Source organism: Mauremys reevesii, linkage group 3 (genome assembly GCF_016161935.1).
Source record: "Mauremys reevesii isolate NIE-2019 linkage group 3, ASM1616193v1, whole genome shotgun sequence".
In the NCBI taxonomy this organism is placed as follows: Eukaryota; Metazoa; Chordata; order Testudines; family Geoemydidae; genus Mauremys; species Mauremys reevesii.
In genome coordinates this window covers 5992228-6014195 of record NC_052625.1, presented here as the reverse complement: position 1 = coordinate 6014195, position 21968 = coordinate 5992228, and the positions used below count along the sequence as shown (strand labels likewise).

Genomic DNA, 21968 nt, shown 5'->3' with positions numbered 1-21968 from the left:
CAGCATCTGCACTTACCAGCATGTTTTACTTTCAACCTTCCTCCTCTAGTTTGGTCACTGCTTTGATCCTACCATATGAGGCTTGTTGCTCCACTTTTAGAGATCTCTATAAACTCTCAAATCCAGAGGAGAAAACAAATAAATGTTTAAATAGGTTTCAGTCAGAATATTCCTGACACTAGTGCTCTGTGTGCTTCTTGTGGACGGGAGTAAGCAGGATAGAGTGGAGTGAGAGTGCTGTTATGGCAGAAGACACCAGGCAGAGCTGTCACATGTAGTCTTACAAGTTTTTTTCTTGGCATATGAATAGTATATAGTCTTGGAAGAAATGTGTATTATTGTTAGGCCATATCTACACTACCATTTATGTGGACAAAGCTTATGTTTCTCATGGGTGTGGGGAAAAAACACCTCCCTGAACGACGTAAGTTTCGCCAGCATAAGTGCTCGTGTGCCCAGTGCTATGTGGGCATGCGAACTGCTGCTGCTGACATACCTACTGTTGCTCATTGAGGTGGTTTTACTATGCCGATGGGAGAGCGCTCTCCTGTCAGCATAGAGCGGCTACACGAGCGATCTTACAGCAGCGGAGCTGAATCAGTACAGCAGTGCTGCTGTAAGTTTGATAGTGTAAACATGGCCTTAGTTTTTTGATGAAAATTCTTCTGGGAAAGCTGTGGTAAGCTGCAAGAGTTGGCTTTCTGCCTTGATCTCTGTTACTAAAGTCAGTTGGGATTGCTGTTTGGCCCGAGATTTCTGAAAAAGGGGGATTTCTATGTGGTATATGTGACCACCAATTCCTAAACAGAGGTATTCAGCTTAAGATTTCTATATATTGTTGGTGACCACTTCTGGACTTTAATTTAAGAAAGTGGTGGGATGTTGATGAGAAGATGCTGGAAAGACAGAGAGATGAGTCTGAACAGTGGAGGGTCTGTTCAGGGTGGATGGGGAGATATGAGAGGACAGCAAATAGGTGATAGCGGGACCCTGATTATGGGTATGTGGACACCCACATGGTGAGTGTAAATGTAGGAAATAAGGGAACCAAGAAGAAACCTTTGAGGTCAGGGACACCATTAGATCAGAGGAGGTGACAGGAAGAAGATTCATAGAAGGTAACGCTGAAGAAGTGATTATCCTTGTAAGTGGAGAACCAGGAAAAGAGGGACATAGAAGCCCAAAAGAAGTAAGGTTTTTTAGGAAATGTTTGTGACTGACTGATTCAAAGATAGCAGAGAGATTGAGGAGTGTGGAGAAGAGACTCTAGGTTTAGAGCAATGTCAGTGGGCTAGAGAAGGCCTAAGTCAAACTGGAGTGGATCAAGGAAGAAATTGGAGGGAAGAAATTCAAGACATTGGGAACAGATTGCCCAGTAAGCATAGAGATGTAGGCAAGTGGAATGAGGGCGTGTGGGGAAAGGGAAATGGATCAAGTGAGGATTTCTTTAGGGGCAGGGAAACAATTTCTTGAAGGAATTCAGCGGGAAAGGCAGTATTGCCAACACTCATGATTTTGCCAGTCTCATGATATTTGATGTCTTACTTAATGTACCAGATTCTGGAATCGTGTGATTAGGCAAAATTCTCAGCTTTCTTTTTTTTAAAGTGCGTTTCTAGCCTTCATGGTTGCAGAGAAGAGCTTGAAAACATGACCTGAGTCAATTTAAGAGCTCAAAAATCAGAAGGCAAATGAACTGTGACTGAGAGAAGGGTAATGTGTTTACATGACACATAGCTTGGAGCTTCCTGGCTTTGGCCTACGGCTGACATTCAGCTCTATCCTACAGTGTTTTACATAAAGGAAGAGCAACGGTATTAACTCAAGGAGACTGATCAGCAATTTTTAGCATTGAATTTCCTGGGTTTTGTTAGCATGTGTCGTAATCTCAGTTTCATCTCACTATTTATCCTCCTTTTCTTGACACAAGAAAATTAAACACACTATTTTAGATCAGACCATCACATTTGGCATCTTTCCGATCTTGTTGGTAAATATATATATTCAGAATGAAATCCAAATTGGCTTGTAGAGTAAATACTTAGATATCTGATTTTAAAAACAAAACCAAAAAACCAACCAGAAAAACCCTAGCATGTAAGAAAAAGAAGCAGGTCAGCTGTATGGAAAATCCATTTAGAAGAGCATTAGTGATATAAATGAACAAATTAAATAAGTCATAATTAGAGCTATACGGTAAAGCGACTTAAGCACTGATGTCCCAGTGACTGTCAATGAGAGATCAGCACTTGGTGCCTCATCTTAGAATTGTTATATGTAACATCGGTGTATGAATCACAAGGCCAAATTATCTTCATTGCATTGAAAGAATAAGGGGTATATAGATATTTTATATTAAAAAACATGTAACCTCTTTCTTCAGTCTCTCTCAAAAGAATCAAATAATGAAGTGGTTGGGCTCACATAGACTTACTGTGTCATTAGAAATACCAATAGCTGGGTATGTGGTGCCTGTGAGAACAGTTGACTGCTCTACCAATTGGGAGATCTCACAAGACATATAGACAAACTTCTCTAGTGAGTGCTTGGGAAGAGCCCACTTTGGTTGTTCATATTGGTACTACTAATAAACAGAGGCCTAGGAGAGAGAACCTGGAAGCTACATTTAGATTACTAAGAAAAAGACTCACATCCAGAGCCCCTATATTAGATTTCTTCCAGTTCTGTGAATAAGGACAGCAAGACAGTAGGGACTTCAGCATGTCTGTGGGTGGAGATGATATCAAGTGGAACAAGTAACATTTATAAAGCACTGAAGAACCGTTTAGGAAAGGGAAAGATCTCCCTTAACCAAAGTGGAACCAGAGTGCTGACACAGACAGTTGGCTGACTAGGTTTCACAGGGTTGATCATTCAAACTAGGAGCTGGAGGAAAGCTGACTGGTGCCAATGGACACTTGGGTTTGCCAAAGACATCTGGTAGGGATCTCAAGAATACACATGTATCTGTATCCAGCATAGGCTAGGAGAGAAATTAAAGTGCAGGAGGACAGGTGTTGAGTACAGGGAATAGAACCTTGACAGAACAGGCATCTCTGAAACATGAAGAGATGGCAAAACTCAAGAGGATGCTATAATACTGGCTATGAACTATTCAAGAAGGGTAGTTGAGGTCATAACAGAGAGAGAATAACACTCTATCAAAAAAATTCCACAGGATACCATGCCATTTCCCTACATTACTAAATAGTCTGTTTCTGTTTTCGGATGATATATAAACCCCTGTAATCTCAACACGTGGTGCAGTGCCTTGCTATGTCATCGTCCAGGTTGCAGCTATGTTTCTGTTAAAAGCAAAAGTTTGCATTAAGCTTGGGTACTTGTAAAGTTTGCTTTAACACAGCAGAACAGTGGTATGTTTAGAACATTCTGGAGAACTTCAGAATCTTGGAGCACTAAACATGTTGGACGAGAAGTAAGGGCCAATAAAACTTTTTTTTTTCCAGAGGCTTCATTCACTGAGATATGTAGCTGGCCTCACTGAAAGGACAAGAAAATGGTTGAGCTTTGAGGATTATCCTGCTTGGTACATTGGCACACTTGTTTGTGAGTCAGTTCAGTGCTGTACATGGCTCAGTCCCTGTTTATTTCCATAGCTTAGATGAGAGAGTGTGATTCAAGAACAAATTACACATTCTGGGCAAGACTGTGCTTTTCCCTAAAAGGATCTTAATACCCTATTGCCACCGGTACACTTTAAGGGGAGGGGCAATGGGGTATTCTGATCATTTTATTCCTCTGTGTGGCTTACTCACATCACCAAGCTGGTCCTGTTCCAATGTGAAGCCAAATAATAGTAGTTATCTGACACAGAATGTTTCATACCAGCATATCCCCAATGCATCCTAACTGAATATAGGACAGTCAAAGCTGTGTGTGTTTAGACCTCTGTTTTAGGGCTGCTCTCATTAATGTCTATTAAATTTACTTGGAGGATTTTTTGTTATTCTGTGGAATAATAAAAGTCTGTTTTCGTAAGATAAAGTATATGTCTCCAGCAATCTTCGTGTGATAAAGCGGAAAATGAACATATTGAGACATTTACACACCATCATTTCATGTCTGTGGTTTTTCCAATGAAAACCTTTTCTGTCAGTGAGTCATAAATGTGTTTTTCCCTGATACTAAACCTCATGACTCACTGTATTTATATAGTGTATCTGCAAGAGGAATTGACAGCAGCTTTGAAGAGTGTGCTGCAGAAGAGAGGACAAAAAGGAGATGGTGGTATTTTTGCAGAATATCTTATAGGTGAATGTTCAGTGAGAAAATCAGTGAAAACTGTCTGTAAATCCTGTCTCATGGGGGTGGTGGGGATGAATAATAGAGGACCTTATTTGTGGTTCATGTAATGTGGGATATCCATGCATTCACTTTCTGGGTAGGAGGTGAAGGTTATGATATCAGAAAAACAACTGATCTCTTTTGTTAATAGTATTTCATGCACAATTGTTCACGAACTAAAAAAAAACCCTGAGACCAGAGGCAATGCGTGTGGGGGTCACATGCTCTCCTCAATTTGCTGCTTGGCTTGTACTGAGCATGTTCACACGGATTGAACATGCTCAGTAACATCTGCTGAAGCCACTGCTCTCACTGTGCCCTCCCACTATCGGCAGGCCCGGGTTGTCTCTGCCGGAGACTCTGTAGTTTATACCAGTAAAGTTAGTAAATTGTAACTCAGCCAATAAAAAGCAACTGCTTGTGAGAATTCAAAGTCAATAATGTTTCCCAACAGACATGATGAAAATTCAGCCATGATATTTCTGAAGTCAAAGAATTTCCAAACATTTACTCCAGCTGGTCCAAAATGTTCAGTTTGTTCTCATTCTTGGGGCGGGGGAGTATCTTTCCTTTCCATTCCATCTTTACTGATTTTTTTTAAATTAAGATATATGTTCTGCTTCACATACCACTTACTGGATGAACTGCCAAATTTCTATTAATGTTTTCCTTTGGGGGGAAGAATAACTAACTAGCTGTGACTGCTTAATAAAGCTGTCCATTGTAGACCAAAGAAATCAAAAATTATTTTATCTCTGCTGCTGTCACTTCAAAGATTGGTCAGATATTAGATGTTTTCTCACCTAGTGGTGAAGCTAGTGAGTTTTACCTTTCTGAACTACTTCTGAAACCATTGGCAGTGCCACTTAAAACTTACTCCCCAGAAGTACTATTAATACAAAGATTTTGATTCCCAGGAGTAAGTTCAAACTGTTATATAGTACACCTCTACCCCAATATAACGCTGTCCTCGGGAGCCAAAAAATCTTACCGCATTATAGGTGAAACTGCGTTATATTGAACTTGCTTTGATCCACCAGAGTACGCAGCCCCGCCCCCTGGAGCACTGCTTTAGCATGTTGTATCCGAATTCGTGTTACATCGGGTCACGTTATATCGGGGTAGAGGTGTATTAAGTCAAACAATATGGAGCGATCACTCCTTGAGGTGAAATCTTGGCCCCACTGCAGTCTGATTAAACTTCCATTGACTTCAGTAGGAGTAGGGTTTCATCCTAGGTGTTTTGCCCTCCATAAGGGGTATTCACAGGAATTAAGTAGCCATGTTTGCCCTCTCCAGTTCATTGTCCCACAGAGAGCACGAGCACAGAGTATCCGGTATCTGCCCAGATAGATGGATTATTTCCATTTCACCTTTACCACAGTGTCCCTCAAAATATTTCCATTTGCATATAAATATAAAGTTACAACTTAACAGGTTTTGCATTATTTATAAAATTATTATCAGGGTTTTAAATATGTGAATTCCATTGAGTTATGCAAATGAAGTGACACCATGCAATAGTATCATAGGAAAAACTGAGTTACAGAAAGAAGGCAAGAAACAAAGGTTTCATTCAAGAATTCATTCTTTCTTTCCTCCCTTCCCCCCAATTAAATAAAAATCAAGGATGGGATGCAGACTTGGACAATACAGGTCTGTACTTTGCTTTCTTATCTCCTCTGTGTAAACGCACTTGTACAGTATAAACTCAAGACCTACTTCCACGCCAGTGCTATATATAAAAACATATCTGTGTGAAGCTCCTGGTAAGTCAAATGGAGAGGAAATACTCATTTTCTTGACCTTTCCGTCATGGGTGTAGCCTTTGCTTGTAGTGAAAGAGAGCCTAATAATATATGGTGGTGTAGAAGCCCGGAGTTCCTTTTTTAATGATTATTATGCAATCAGAGACTTTATATTTGTTGTATGGTGGTCACGTGTTGTCTCCTTATCTTCATCTCCAGTGTTCCTACTGGTACAGGGTTCCCTGTTAGGCACAACCATCTTTTTTTATGTTCTCCTTTCTTCCTTGTGGTCTCTCCTGATTTTGCTCTCTGCCCTCAGCCCACTGTTCTTATGTTTTCCCTCCTGCTTATTGCCTTCCTGTATTTGCCTGTCTGCTGCAGGTACTTACAGGGCCCCCAGAACACCATAGTATCTGAGCGCCTTACATTCTTTAATGCATTTATCCTCACAACACCCCTGTGACATAGGACAGTGCTTTTATCCCTGTTTTTACAGATAGGGAACTAACACAGAGGGACTGTGGACTTGCCCAAGTTCACAAAGGAAATCTTTGGCAGACCACTCAAATGCAGATCTCTCAAGTCTTGGCCTCTGCCCTACCCACTGGATCTTCTTTCCCCTCTTCCACCATATGGTTCCTTATACTCTGACAAAGGATATTAAACTTTAACCAATATGACAGTTAAAACAAGAACATTAACTGGTGTTCCTAGGCCAAGCTGCATGCCAGCAGTAAAGGGGCAACCAGCTCTATACTGGGAGTGCTTTGAAAATTAAAGATTCTGAAAGTACTGGGTTGGGTTTTTTTTTGTTTGTTTTTTTTTTAGAACAAGCAGGTGATACCCCAGTTCATAAGTAAAATGTTAGAGTAATGGGAGCCAAATTATTTAAAACTCTAAAAGATAGTTTCTTAGAATGTCTTACATAAGACAGTTCAAGGTTAGTAAATCATTACCTCAACTTCTAATGCTGTGCTCAAGTCCAGATGCACAACTAGTTGTAGCAAATACACTAAGAAATTGCATGCAACAAAACGGGGTGAGTACTATAAACTACTTCTATTTTAAAATCTAATGTGGAACGACAGTCAGGTTTACTGGCTTAAATGCTTCATTGGCTTTTTGTGCAAGCTGTTTAATGCACTGTAATTTGGGTCCCAATCCAGTGCCCATGGAAATCAATATGAGTCTTTCTGGTGTCTTAAATGCATTGGGTTTGGCCTCCAATGTATTAGCCACTTTAAATAGAAAAATCTTTCGCTTTCTTAATCTCCATAATTTAGCAAAAAGTAATCACTAAAAATATGATGTTTTCATCAGAATAAATTTGCAGAAGGGAAAAAAATTAAACACTAATTATTTTGTATGAACTTAAATGCAAATTTTCTAAATATATTTAATAGTCTTAAAAATACTGAAATGGCTAAAGATACATTTTTCTTTTCACTGAAATACTATAGAGCATCTAAGCAGCCTTTTCAAATTACCTTGCTATCTTTTACGTGGTGTGTGTGTGTGTGTGTGTGTGTGTTGAAAATGTAAAGGTGGCATTTCTGAGCACTCAAAAGTCAGGAGATAACAAAGTTAGGATTGCTTATCTAACTCTCTCCTGCATAGGAGTAGTATCTTTTACTGCATGCTACTTCATGTAAACAAACAGAATCCTGAAAGTCAATCTCATACAGAGTGTGGAATTTTCAAAATCATTCACTATTGGCCTAACACTGGGATCGGAATTGTCTTCATTGAGAACCAGCCAAAGGCCATTACTGAGCAGTATCCAAACATAAGGAGTGTTATAAGTCATCTCTTCGATTGAGTTGAACCACTGGGTTCCTGACGTTAGGGCAAGAAAGGACATGAATATAAGAAAATAGTTAAAAGTGTTTTCAGGCTAACTAGATAGTACATGGGAATTTTAGGACAAGATTTTAAAAAGAAAATAGCAATCTGCGGGGGCTTGAATTTTTGAAGGTCCAACCTCAGACACATTAAAATGACCTTATTTTTTCATGTGGTGGATGCCCTGGACTTTCTGAAAATCAGGCCACATTTTGAAATGTCCCAGGTTGAGCACCAAGAAACTGAGGCACCAAAAATTACTAGCTCTTTCTGAGAATCTTGACCTTAATGCTTGAGTAACATATTGGCCATTCCTGCTCTCAAAATTTAATAGAATGGATTACTTACAGAGCCTGCCTTCAGCACAGTATTGAATCTCCCTTTCTTCAGACAAATATGCTGTGGCCATTGGATGGCAAACACTTGTGTAAGGATGCTGCTGCTGCTCTGTGGATGTATGCTTCATTACACCTCTAGTCTCTGGTCCCTGATTTTATTAGGTTGAAGTTGTTGCCATTTTGTGGTCAGTCTAGGGACAACAGGAAATGATGACTCTCTGGAGGCTTAGACAAGAAATGACACATTGTAATCTGAGGACGTCTGTGTCAGTTCTGGAAAGTTACTTAACAACTTGGTTTAAAGACTGGTTTAAAAATATGATCATCCATAGGTTTTATACCAGGGGTCGGCAACCTTTGGCACGCGGCACATCAGGGAAAGCCCCTGGCAGGCCGGACCGGTTTGTTTACCTGCAGCGTCTGCAGGTCCAGGCCAGTGGGGGCTGTGGGAAGTGGTGCGGGCCAAGGGATGTGCTGGCTGCCGCTTCCCGCAGCCCCCATTGACCTGGGACGGCGAACCGTGGCCAGTGGGAGCTGCAATTGGCCGAACCTGTGGACGCTGCAGGTAAACAAACTGGCCCGGCCCGCCAGGGGCTTTCCCACATGCCAAAGCTTGCCGATCCCTGCTATATACCTTATAACAGGGGTCGGCAACCTTTCAGAAGTGGTGTGCCGGGTCTTCATTTATTCACTCTAATTTAAGGTTTTGCATGCCAATAATACATTTTTAACCTTTTTAGAAGGTCTCTTTCTATAAGTCTATAATACAGAACTAAACTATTGTTGTATGTAAAGTAAATAAGGTTTCAAAATGTTTAAGAAGCATCATTTAAAATTAAATTAAAATGCAGAGCCCCCCAGACTGGTGGCCAGGACCTGGGCAGTGTGAGTGCCACTGAAAATGAGCTCACGTGCCACCTTCGGCACCCGTGCCATAGGTTGCCTACCCCTGCCTTATAGGTTACTTACTACACTGAGTAGATTTTATTTATGTTCTCTATTTTTAGTTCCTTGGAGTTTTTGTGTGTATGTGTAAAATAGAGGATATAGGAAATTACTGTTGATTTTGTGTGTGTGTGTGTGTGTGTGTGTGTGTGTGTATATCTATATATACCTCATGGTGTACAGTGCTGAATTTAATTTTAGGTAAGCAATTATATACAGGTGCCTAGAGAGAGTATAGGAACTGTTAAACTGTTGGTATTAGAATAGTATTATTTGTGTAATCACTTAAAGCTAGATTGTGGAGTTACCATGAGACCAAAGTAAGCAGGGTCATGTAATTGCATTGCCCTAGGAACAGGGTCCTTGCTTCCTCCTTGGTGTGGGAGGAGGTGGGATAGAAGTTATATGTGACATCACTATAGTCAAGGCTCTGCCCAATGCCTGCCCCTAACTGCCCACCTGCCCAGGAAGGAGAGTAGTTGCCCCATGGAAGCTGCTCTTCCCCCTTCTGCGATCTGTGATGCAGGTACCCCATGCAGGGGAGTAAAGGGGCACTTACATAGGGGCATAAGACAGTTGCATAATTTGAAAGAATGAATATAATCTCTTTCTGCAGTCAGAAAACTGACGGAAGTTGGAATCCTTCTAATATAATTCTCTTACTTTTGCTTGTGGATACAGCTGTACTAACACAATGCAACGTTTGAGTTAAGAGGTCTGTTAAAATCCTGGCACCAAAGATAGTTTTCATACTGAGGCCCTTAATTGATAGATATTCAAAGTGATACTGTGTTTGGTTGCATCAATGTGCTGCTTAAACTAGGCCTTCAGCTGACCTCCAAAAGGAAATAATTTCAAAGGGAAGAATTTAAGTTTGCCAACATCCAGATAAGGACATCGTAATTAGACAACCTAGGGCTTTGTGGATTAGAAATAAAATACAATTCTTTTGATGGGGCAATGCAGTTGCACCAAGAAAATGGGAAATAAAGTGTGTGACGCTCATGTGATGTGATTACAATCTGAAGTTTTTAGTCTGTCTTTTGATTTACCCTGAAGAGCAAATCTGATTTTTTAGAAATGTTGCTTCTCATTAAAAAGAGTTTGAAAAATGTATCTCGCCTACATTTTCTTAAAGCTAGGGAGCTTTTAATTTAACCCCCAGCAAAAAGATTCACTGAAACTGAGTGCAGCTTTGTTGCTGGGGTCGTTGTTAGCATTTTGTTAATTTAATTTAAAAAAAAAACCCATTATTGCTGTAACATTCTTGCTCTGATGTGATATGTGGTGGTGATTCACAATGGCCTACTAGGTACATAAATAATACTTCCCGACAACCAGCATGTGTTTCTGTACTGAGGTGGTGAAGAGTATATTTCAGCTACTATATTATAACCAGACACTGGATAAATGGAAGGCAAGGGGCCAGATTTTAAGATGTGTAAACGATTATAACTGCAGTGACCTCAATGGAGCTATGCTAGTCTGCACGTGCTGAGGATTGGCCCTTATAGTTGGTGGTATTCTTCCATGGCAGGGAGTAACAATCATTATTTATTAGTTGCAGTGCAGCAGCTCCTAGTAGCCCCAGTCATGGATCAGAGGCTTCATTATGCTAGGCACTAAGCAAACATAAGAACAACAACAACAACAAAGACAGTCTCTACCCTGACAACTGTAAGTAACAAAAATGGGATCTAGAGTGGGATTTTCAAAAGCACTCAATGTTGTCTTCAAAGGTAGAAGAGTTAGGTCAGTGCTGAGCACTGTTGAAGATCCCACCCCTGATCTTTGTGAGCCAGTGGGGTGGTAGTTGAGTTTGACAGTAAAATTGTTACTTCTTAACAATAAAAGAAATTTCAGTATCAAATGCTGCATTGCCCTGCATTTTTCTCCATTGCTTCAGTGTTTAGTTCAGAGCTTTCAGATACCTAGCTTATGGGCTGGATCTGGGCTGTTTGATATAGTTATGCATTCCCTGTAGCATATTCGATTCAGTGGAATCTGCTTTTTTTTTTTTTTTAAGTTTCTAGCTCTCATAGTGTCAAAGGAAAGCTTGCAAATATGAAGTGAGTGTATCTCAGGGCTTGTCTACACTTACATTTTATAGGCTCTAACTTGCTGGTTCGGGTGTGAAAAATCACCTCCCCCCCCCCCGAGCGCAGCAAGTCTGAGTGCTTTAAAGCGCCAGTGCAGACAGGTTCTGAGCTCTGGGAGCTGCCCACCCAGTGCTTGGAGCTAATCCCCTTGTGGGATGGGATGGGGAACTCAGTTGCAATAAACCCACAGGTTCCAGGAATTGGTAGCTCCTGCAGGGTAGGGAGAAGAAAGGAGGAGAGATGCAAAGCCAAAAGGAGGAGAGATACATGGAGGAGGATGTGGAAGGGAGAGAAACACAGGGCAAAAATGAAAATGGTCCTAAAGATGAGTTTATTTTCCCAGTGAGGGATGCTAAATGAGGACCTAATAAATAACAACAGTGATAACTGAAAGCACAGGACCTACTCTTCCCTGGATGTGTGCTTTGGGATTACTCTGACTTTGGTTACTGTTAGACTAGGTTGTGTAGCTTTCCAGGCTGGTCTGTCTAGACTCAGAAAACTAGGTAGGGCTCTGTTATCCTCTGTTCTTGTGTGTAGTTTCCAGTGATATCAGTGGGAGTTGGATGCATTGATTGAGGCATGATATGGCCCCATAAGTACCTGAATACTAGAAAAAAGTACTGAATAGACTCTGTTCAGAGTTAATGGATTCTACAAATGTTGGAGTTTGCCTCGCTGGGATTATCTACAATACAGGACCCTAACCAAAGTACAATGTTCTAGTGATTTAAATGGGCTTTGGATCAGGAGCTGTGTGGAGTTAGCAAGTTAACTTTTCACAGGTGGGTCTCCTACTCAGGCAAATACACATTTTCTAACTAGCTAGCGTTAGGTAGCTCGACACAGGTAATATAAACTACATGTTCAGTATAATTAGATAATACAGCTCATATGTATGTAATTTGTTAACTGAAACTATTGGAGCTTTATGCAGTACTGTTCTGGTGTGTGTCTGTTGCATAAAATGGCCAAAGCCTCAGCTGGTTTAAAATGGCACAGCTCCATGAAGTCAGAAGCATCATTTTTCTTTCTTTGCCTATCTGTAAATTTCAAGTATTATTGATGGAAATATTTTTTGTTGGTTTGTGTATGTACAGTGAAGTGGATATTTACTGACTTTTATCAATAAAGATCTAATCCTTCCTAACCTATTGATAGTCATTGTTTCTATGGCACCAAGGGAGATTCCACTGGCCTTCATTAACACTTTTCATTGAGGAGATTATTAAATTGGACACCATTTCACAGCTACAGTGTGACAACTGCTTCATTTTTGTAGGAAAAGAGAACTAAAGGATTTGACTGGTATTTGGAAGCATTTTAAATTAAAAAAAAAATCTCTGAACTCAGTGGACTTTGCCTTTATTAATATTACATTTTTAATTAAAAAACCTCTTAATAGCCTGTAGCTTTCAAAAGACATGCAGATATGTTCAGATTAGGACTAACTTTTTATTTCTTAAAAACAACACATTTACACGGATGAATAGATTAGGTTTTTTTTAACAAACTAACTCAGCACCTTTTTGTTGCATTCCTTATTAATATATTTTGTATAATTAATGTGTTGCATGAATTCCTGGAACAAGACGTTAAAGCAGAACATTCTAATCTGCTATTCCTCCTCCTCCAACATTTCCTGCATAACTAAGGGCTCCTGTACACTTAAAATGCTACAGCAGCACAGCGAGCCCCTGTAGTGCTTCAGTGTAGACCCTACCTATGCTGATGGCAGGGGTTCTCTAGTCAACATATCCATCTCCTACCTAGCTGGGTCGACAGAAGAATTCTTCCATTGGCCTAGCACTGTCTATACAGGGATGTAAATTGGCTTAATTATGCTGCTCAGGGCTGTGGATTTTTCAGACCCCTGACCGCCATAGCAAAAACAACCAAATTTCCTAGTGTAGATCAGACCTAGATAGCACTTTGAGATTGTAGTCAGCATGGATGGTAGGGGCACCAGTCCTTTCACATCAGGTAGAAAAATTCACTCTGCACTGAAATTAGAAATATCTGATTCAGCAAAACAGTCAGGCATGTACTTAACTTTTATTTGCATGTCTTGGCTTTTAAGCTTCTGCTTTGCAATCGTTCCATAATATGAGCAAATATATTTTTTGGCCTGAATTCTCATTTACACTAAGACTCTCTTGACATTGCTTTAGCCAGATACAAGGGCCAGAAAGGTGGAGTGATTGATAGTTACACCTAGTTTAAGGCTTGTTTGCTCTCAGGCTGCCTTTAAGCCCGATCTGAATGTGTAAAGTGCCTGTTTCAGTGAGGAAAAGGAGGAATTGTAAACATCCTGGGCCTGATTCTCCACTGTGTTCCACCAATTTTATGTGGTGGTAACTTCACTGAAATCAGTGGAGTTGCCCTCGGCAAAAAATGGTATGAAAGAGAGCAGAAGCATATTTAACTGACACAATTAAAAAAAATATAATAAATATGCATACATTGCATATAATGTAAATAAATGCTTAATTGTATATAGTGTACCAAGACCCAGAATGAATCAGATCATTATAACCACTCTCTTTAACAGGGCTGAGCTTTTCTTTTGGCCACTTAGTACCCAACACAAAAGTAAGCCTGCAGAGATGATACTCAAATGCATGAGTAAATTGTGTTTTACCCTTTCATGAGGGTTTTTTTCAGACTGTTTTTTTTTAAAGTCCCTATAAATGCCTTTTAAACAAATAAATATAAACCCTCATCTCTGTCTACTGTATAGCTTCAATCTGATTTTATCATTCTTGACATGACCTAAACATAAGTTTCCATGTTTAATGTTTTTCTCAGTAACTTCCTGGTCCAATCAATGTACTTAGCAAAGTTTGTTTTGTTTTTAACTACTAGTCGTGTCATCTCACTCCAGGATCTGAGAGCTAAACTACATTCTTTCCTTCTCATGGATTGTCACAAGGAATCCAAGTTCTGTAGGCCAGATTATGCCCTCTGTTACATCTATGTCATATTCAGCTGAACCATGACTGAGGCTGCACATGTGTTCCTCAGGGCATGTTTGAAGACCAGGGGATTTCACAGGTGTAACTGCAGAGATGGTTTGACCAGCAGAATCTGTATTTCTGAGGATGATGGTCACACAGGGAAAATCCCAGTTTGGTTTTCAGATCTCAGAGTGAGTTTATGGGGTTGGCAGGTAAGAGAAAAAAATGAAGTATTTCAAACAGAGTACATTTGGTCTGGAAAGTAGAGAGATACAATAAGCTGAATTGCACAATGGCATTTTTCAGAGCAGAACAGCATTTAGTGTGTAACTATAATTAATGGGAACTATCTGTGTACGTACCTTTTGTCTACCCAGCTGGAAGGTAGGATCGGTAATTTTGCTGTTTTCGTGTTTGTGAAAGTATGCAGTGCATTACTTGCATTGTAACCCATAGAGCTGTTGATTCCTGAAAAACAGAGGCAGATGTTATCACTGACATCTTACCTGATTCCTGGGTGCAGATGCAAGTTCTATAATTCCTGGATGGCTCCTTCCCTCCTGCTAGACCAGGGATTCTCAAATTTTTGTACTGGTGACCCCTTTCACATAGCAAGCCTGTGAGTTGCCCGCCCCCCCTATAAATTAAAAATACTTTTAAATATATTTAACACCATTATAGATGCTGGAGGCAAAGCAGAGTTTGGGGTGGAGGTTGACAGCTCGCGACCCACCCACCCCCATTGTAATAACCTTGCGATCCCCTGAGGGGTCCTGACCCCCAGTTTGAGAACCCCTGTGCTAGACTACACAATTACAAGTACTGCTTTCCTTTGGCTGTCTAAAATCTGGACGGGGCGGGGAGAAAAAATATCTGCTTTGTTGATTCCTATGAAATGCAGTGCCATAAACTACATCTTCTCCTGGATGTCCCAACACCCACTCAAGCTCTGCATTACAAAAACTGAACTCATTTTTTCCCCCAAAAGCTGCCACCTCCTGCTTCTCATTTACATTAAGGCGCCTTTACCCTGTCTGGCCCTTAGTGTAACTGAGACTTCTGACCTTTGTCTTAGGGAAAATAGCAGAGATTTTCACTCTCTTGTGATAGGCTTTTTTATTTTTATAATTATTATTAGTAGTTTTGCTATCAGAGGGGTAGCCGTGTTAGTCTGTATCTACAAAAATGATTTATGGATATATGAAATGGTGGCCCTGATTTTGCAATCAGATCCACTAGTACAGACCCCTGTACCAACATAGAGCCCCACTGACTTTAGTAGACCTCTGTACTAGCAGACCTGAATGCAGAATCAAGTGTAAGGCTGTACTCCCTGCGTCTAATTTAGATAGAAGCGCATTGCTGGCAGGGGCAGCATCTGTGTTTTGTACAGCACTGAACTACATTCTGAATGCTGAATAAATAAATAATACATGTCTTCTATACCCATCTGTTGACCAACCTAGGTTATTGGGAACAAACCACCTGATGATATCTCTCCTGATTGAAAATCAATATAGTGACCTTGAACTGGACTCTGAGTTCAAAGCCCTACCTGGTCTTGGCCCTGGCTGCTTAGGAGACCGGGTCCCCTTTTAGAGACCATGACCTGATGACAGCTTCACTGCACTGGCAAAATGATGCTGTTGACAAACATGGGAAGACCCAAATTGGCAGGAGCTGGACCCAAGGCTATGACATTTGCTGCTAAAAGAAATAAGCATGACCTGCTACTTTCTGCATATTCTGAGCTAAATTCAAAACCCACCTCTTCCACGTAGCTTTCTTGCACTAACTCTTTCAAACACAGCAGCATCTTCACGCTTTACATAAAAACAAACAGTAACTTGCGGCTTGTGCCTACCAGTAGGGCTAAGGGATAAATGTTTATGTAACTTTGTGTATTTGTCTTTATTGCTCATGGGAGCAACTATATTAAAACCTAAGTAGGTAGGTAAGTGTGATAGAATTGCGGTAGCAGTGCTATCGCTCAGGCCCCATAGCAGCCAAACGCGTAAGCATATGTTTAAGTCCCATTAAAGTGAATGGGATTTAAGCATGTGATTAAAGTTAAGCTGTTCGTGGTTAGTTGAATTGGGGCCATAAGTCACAATGGCACTTCTATTCTTACAACTCTCTCTGTACATCAGCATTTTAGCCAAAATTTTCTTGCTTCATCTTAGCACTAAAAAGATATATATTTTTTAATTTCATTGAAATCCATTGAGCCATTTTTAAGGATATGGGTGTGAATGTTTTTCACCAGTTAAGAAGCTTTCCAGATCTTTTTTCACACTCTCTCTCTAAGGGTATGTCTACACTACCTGCCGGATTGGTGGGCAGCGGTAGGTCCAGTGGGAGTTGATTTATTGCATCTAGTCTAGATGCGATAAATCGATCCCCGAGTGCTCTCCCACTGACTCTGCACTCCACTGCTGCGAGAGCGGCAGCAGTCGACTTACTGCAGTGAAGATACCACAGTAAGTCAATCTAAGTACGTCGACTTCAGCTACATTATTCACATGGCTGAAGTTGCGTAACTTAGATCGATTTCCTCCTTCCTCCCCCCCACTGTAGACCAGACCTTAGGCAGTGGGATTGCAGCTCGCATAGGCCCAACAATTTAGCTAGTGTGGCTAAAAATAGCAGTGAAGAGGTAGTGGTGGGCTTCAGGGTCTGCTGAACAAGCCCACCTGGAACCAGGGGTACATATTTGCATTTCGAGCCAGGGCTGAAGCCTGCACATTCACTAAAGCTAGCGGGGGTATGCCTACATGAGCTGCAAAATCATACCATTGATTGCAGCGTGGACATATCGTAAAATGTGAGGCTACTGTTTAATGAGGAAACCTTTTTCTCTTGTTGCATTTACCTGTTGATAAGAACAGCCACAGGACCATTTCCTTGCTTGTTGGTTTTCAGAGTGTTGCACTAAAATATTGATTCATAGATTCCCAGGCCAGAAGGGATCACTATGATCATGTAGTTTTACCTCCTGTATAGCGCGGGCCATAGAACGTCCCAAAAAATAAGTCCTAGAGCAGATTTTAGAAAATCATCTAATTTTGATTTAAAAATTGTGATGTAGTTGTCCCAATGGTTAATTACTGTCTGTTTTAAAAACTTATGCTTTATTTCCAGAATTCATGAGACTTCTTTCCTAATCTCCTGGTTATACAGTTCCATTTGTGCTATTGTTTTAGGAGAAAAGCAGTTGCCACTGCTAAACTGAAGGCTTTTGTTCTTTACCTACTTCAGTTTGTTTTACACCTTTATTTTGGATAAATGTGTATGATCAAGTGTGGCTCAGTTCATTGTGAAATGCTAGAGTATGCATGGAGCTTAGGCTGGACAGATGAAGCTGTTTCTGTCTCTGGCAACTGAGGAGATGGAAACAGGATATTTTAAAGGAGGAATGGGTGTAATTTAAGGAGTCTGTGTTTTTCACAGAAACTAGGGTTTGGCTGATGTATAAAGTTGCCCTTAGTGCTGGATCTTGAATAGAGAGGCGTATTTGGAGCTGAGAAGTTCTGTTTTAATGTGAAGCACAAAAGGAAATACACATTATTGTTATTATTTAGGAAGGTCTTCTAAAGAGGATAAGGGACTGCTCTGGAAGAGGAATTAAGAGTACGGTAATTGGTTTAACAGAAGGTTTTTGAGTCAGTTTTTTGGGGGAAATGTTGAAGAATCAACTGAGTTTGATCTTGGGTTTTCCGGTACACTTGAAGGTGTCAGCTACCTTGCTGGGAATTTGTTTATTATAAAGTCCCCGAAAGCAGAAGTGATCCATTTCTTTGATATTGGTTTACCGCAGTGAGGCTCTCTGTAGCAGCTCAATAGTTGAATCCTGAAATACATATAATAAAGTGAATGAACAACATTTGGATATTATAGGGATGCAGTAACAGCCTAATAAATAGTGCACTAGACTGGGAGTCGGGAGAGCTGGGCTCTGTTGTCAGTGCTGTCATTCACCTGCTGTGTTACCCTGGGTGGTAAGGTAAGTCATTTCCGCCTCTGTTTCCTCCCACCCTTTGTCTTGTCTGTTTAGACTGTAAGATCTGTGGAGCACTGTTTGTACACTACTGAGCACAATGGGACCCTGATCCCAGGTGAGGCCTCTGTGTTACCTTTAATACAAATAATAGTAACAATAGCAGCCATGCAAAAGTGTACAGCCTTGAAATACTCAGCAAGAAAAGTGTGCAGTTATCTTGTTTTCCAGGTGCTATTTAGTACTGATGCTGAATCTAACACCTGCGCTGCTAGACTTAATAGTTTCATAGAATCATAGACTATCAGGGTTGGAAGGGACCTCAGGAGGTCATCTAGTCCAGCCCGCTGCTCAAAGCAGGACCAATCCCCAACTAAATCATCCCAGCCAGGGCTTTGTCAAGCCTGACCTTAAAAACCTCTTGTAGATCGTAACACTGTAAATGTTGATCGTTTTCTTAGTATTTGTAACATATTTGTTTTGTGTGTGTTTGAAATCTTATAACATTAATTTTACTGTTGCTACTTGTAGAAATAAAATGTATTTAAAATGAAATCTTGGCTTAGTCTTATTTTGGTAGTACCAGGGCTGTATATAGATATACATCTGGTACAGTAAAACCGAAGATTAGATTTTCCTGTGAAAGGGCTGTTTCTTACAAATGAAGTTATTAATGAGACAGTTTTTTATGTGAATGTGTAGAGAGGGATGTGTAATTAAATTACATAGCTCATAAATCCCCAGTGTAAGGCTCTTGAAGTCTGAGGTGTTGCATGGGGGATGAATTTGATGCTGTCTTTTAAAGGGACACCATCAACTTGAAAATTGCATTTCTGTCCTCATTTCTTTTTACCTGTGATTGTTACAGGGAACCCCCTCAGATGACTGTAACTGAAGGAAGATAGTGAGGAAATAAATATTTGTACTTTGGGCCAAATTCTCAGCTGCTGGAAATGGGTGCAGTTCCATTGCAGTCAGTCCAACAGAGGATCTGTTGCTTAGTTTCGCAGTTAGTTGGTCCTCATTTGCACTTCATGTCCCATGGGATGTTGTGGGGATGACTGAGTGAAACTTGCCTACATGCCCCAGATCATGCTCTTCCACTTGATCCACCTTTCTGACAGAAGCCTGTAAACCCTTCGGAGTGAAATTGGGGTCTGTGCTTGGGGTGCTGGTAATGGTGCAGTTCACCTCATCATAATATGGGCATGTCAGCAGGGAGTTACCAGCCTCGGATATGATCTGTGGCCTTTTAGTAGAGTATCTAAACCCCTTTGGTATTCTTCCTGAGCTGTGGTCCCATACGTTGAATTCTCAGCTCGGTGAGCTTCTTAGAAATCTCATCGTAGAGCTTGCCACTTCTGTTCTTCTTCCCAAATTTGTGGGCCCTGGTAGCATGACACCAGAAATCATTCAGTACCTTGGTGTCTGCCTCTAACAAGCTGGCTACAAGTTGTGGTGATGTCTTCTTTGGGGATGTTATCAGAAAAGAGGTAGATGTCAAGAAAAGGAGAGAGGCAAGGGATCCTAGTGGTTGTGGGAAGGTATTGGAGGATGAACAGCTCTTGATTGTTGTATAGTGGTGCTAGTCCGCATCCACCCTACATACGGATCAAGTTAGCAGCTCTCACGAGAAGCTCGTTTGAGGTCTGCCCTATGCACATGGTCATGCCAACCAACTAATCTTACTACAGCCAGTACACACAAGTGATGAGGTATGCGTGCATGGGGACAAGTTAGAGAGAACACTTGATCTATACCTCGTGTTAACTCACTAGTGAAGACAAGCCCCTGAATTGGAGGTTGGAAGAGTCTCTCTGTTTACTGGGATCCCCACACAGAGCTTGAGAGCAAGAGGATTCCTCAGGCATTGAAGGGTGGATGGGAGACTTGAGAACTCCCTTCTGTGCTTTGTGGAGCTCCCAGACTCCTGCATGGAGACAAAGCGTGACCAAAACCTGGGGGGCTGATCTTTCCTCCAAAGCTCCTAAACACATTTGGGGTGTGTATGTGTGTGGGGTGGTGGTGGTGGTGGTGTTAGCATGACAGTAGCACCTAGAAGCCCCAGCTGAGACCACTGTGTTAGATGCTGTACGTGAACATAGTAAACTCTTTGGGGCAGTCTTTTGCTATCTAAATGGAGAAGAGGGACAAAGGTTGGGAGAAGGGAAGAAGTTTTATTCCCATTTTACAGATGTGGAACTGAGGCACAGAGAGATTAAGTGACTAGTCCAAGTATCACTCGTTAGTTCCTTACTGAAAAAGACCCTTATTAGCATCAGCTGGGAAATATAAATAATGAAATTTAAACAAAACAAATCAGGCCTTACTATTTAAAGAGAGCTCAGTCAGAAACTTAAATCTCTTAAAATTAGAAAAGTTGACCACATCTCTTTAAGAGAGTACCTGCTTATAGCTACTCCTGAGGGTATGTCTACAGTGCAAGCTGGAAGTGTAAATTCCAGCTCAAGGAGACGTACCCATGCCAGCTCTGATTGAGCTAGCATGCTAAAAACAGAAGTGTAGCCATGGTGGCACAAGTGGTGGGAGGGGACAGCCTTCCCAGGTACCATCCCATCCAAGACACTAGGTGCATAGCAGGGCAGCTAGCCCCTCCCAATATTCATGCTGCTGCGGCTATACTTCAAGCTACCATGCTAAAAATAGATCAGAGCTAACATGGGTATGTCTCCTTCCGCTTGAATGTACACCTCCACTTTGAAGTGTAAAAGTACCCTGGTAAACCAGTGGAGTTTGAGGTTAGGCCAGATTGGTTAGGCGTACAGAATTCAAGATTCTTATCTGAACCTCTGCAGTCTGCAAAATCAGATTGAAAGTCTCTTGAAAACAGGCTCGTTCCTGAGTTTCCCAGCCCTAATACTTTTCTTTCTGGCCGCACCTCATAAGTGAAAAACGATCACCTCTTCTAATGTTCTGCACTTTCAGATTAGCTCTAGAAATGGGCACAGGTTCAGGGTGGGGCGAATGGTAAGCTTCCTGCTACGTGCTAAAATGAAAGAAAATACTCTGTTTTCTCCCTCTCCTCTTCTAGCTCATAGTTTTCCCTCTCCTTCTTTTGTAGGTCTTTTATCTTTTGCTTCTCTACTCTTTTCAGTCACCCGTTTATTATTATTTTTTTAACTCCTCCTTCGTCCTTAACCTTGGCCTTTGCCGTTTTTGGCTCCTTCTAATAATGCCAATAAAGGAAAGCAAGAGTGGCTGGTGGTTGTTTTGTTTTTTTAAAGCTCTTGCAGACATTTTTGGCTCAGCTGCTACTTTCACTCAGACTTAAACTGCAACTATTCGATGCACTCAATTTTTCACTTACCTTTGTATTCAAACAAGCTTCACGTTTTCTGTGGTATGGTACATTTTGCACATCCAAGATTTGTAGAAAATTAGGTGAAAACTCCAACATAATAAACTAATGTAGTTTAATGAAGTGGGCGGGGGAGAGGGAGGGGGAGGAGGAGGAGAATGAGTTTTTAACTTAAGGTGAAAAATGATGACTAAAGACTGCAGATTTTGGCCTTTGTTTAGTTCAGGACTGTTTGCAGGAAATACAAACTTGAATCAATTGAGACTGTTTTTTAAACATTGCTAATCAGCTAAATATATTTATGGATACATGCATATAGCATAGATATGTTTGTGCAGTCATTATAGTCAGTGAATCACATTTTATTCAGCTATGGAAAAAGGTGATATCTTTGTAATTGCTATGGGAAAAGGTGATA

General features: G+C 40.9%; 1 protein-coding gene across 4 annotated transcripts in view; it reads left to right on the top strand.

The window, feature by feature from the left end:
- The window catches only part of RIN2 (Ras and Rab interactor 2), a 112524-nt gene that overhangs the window by 20267 nt on the left and 70289 nt on the right, over nt 1-21968 (top strand). The window lies entirely within an intron of this gene.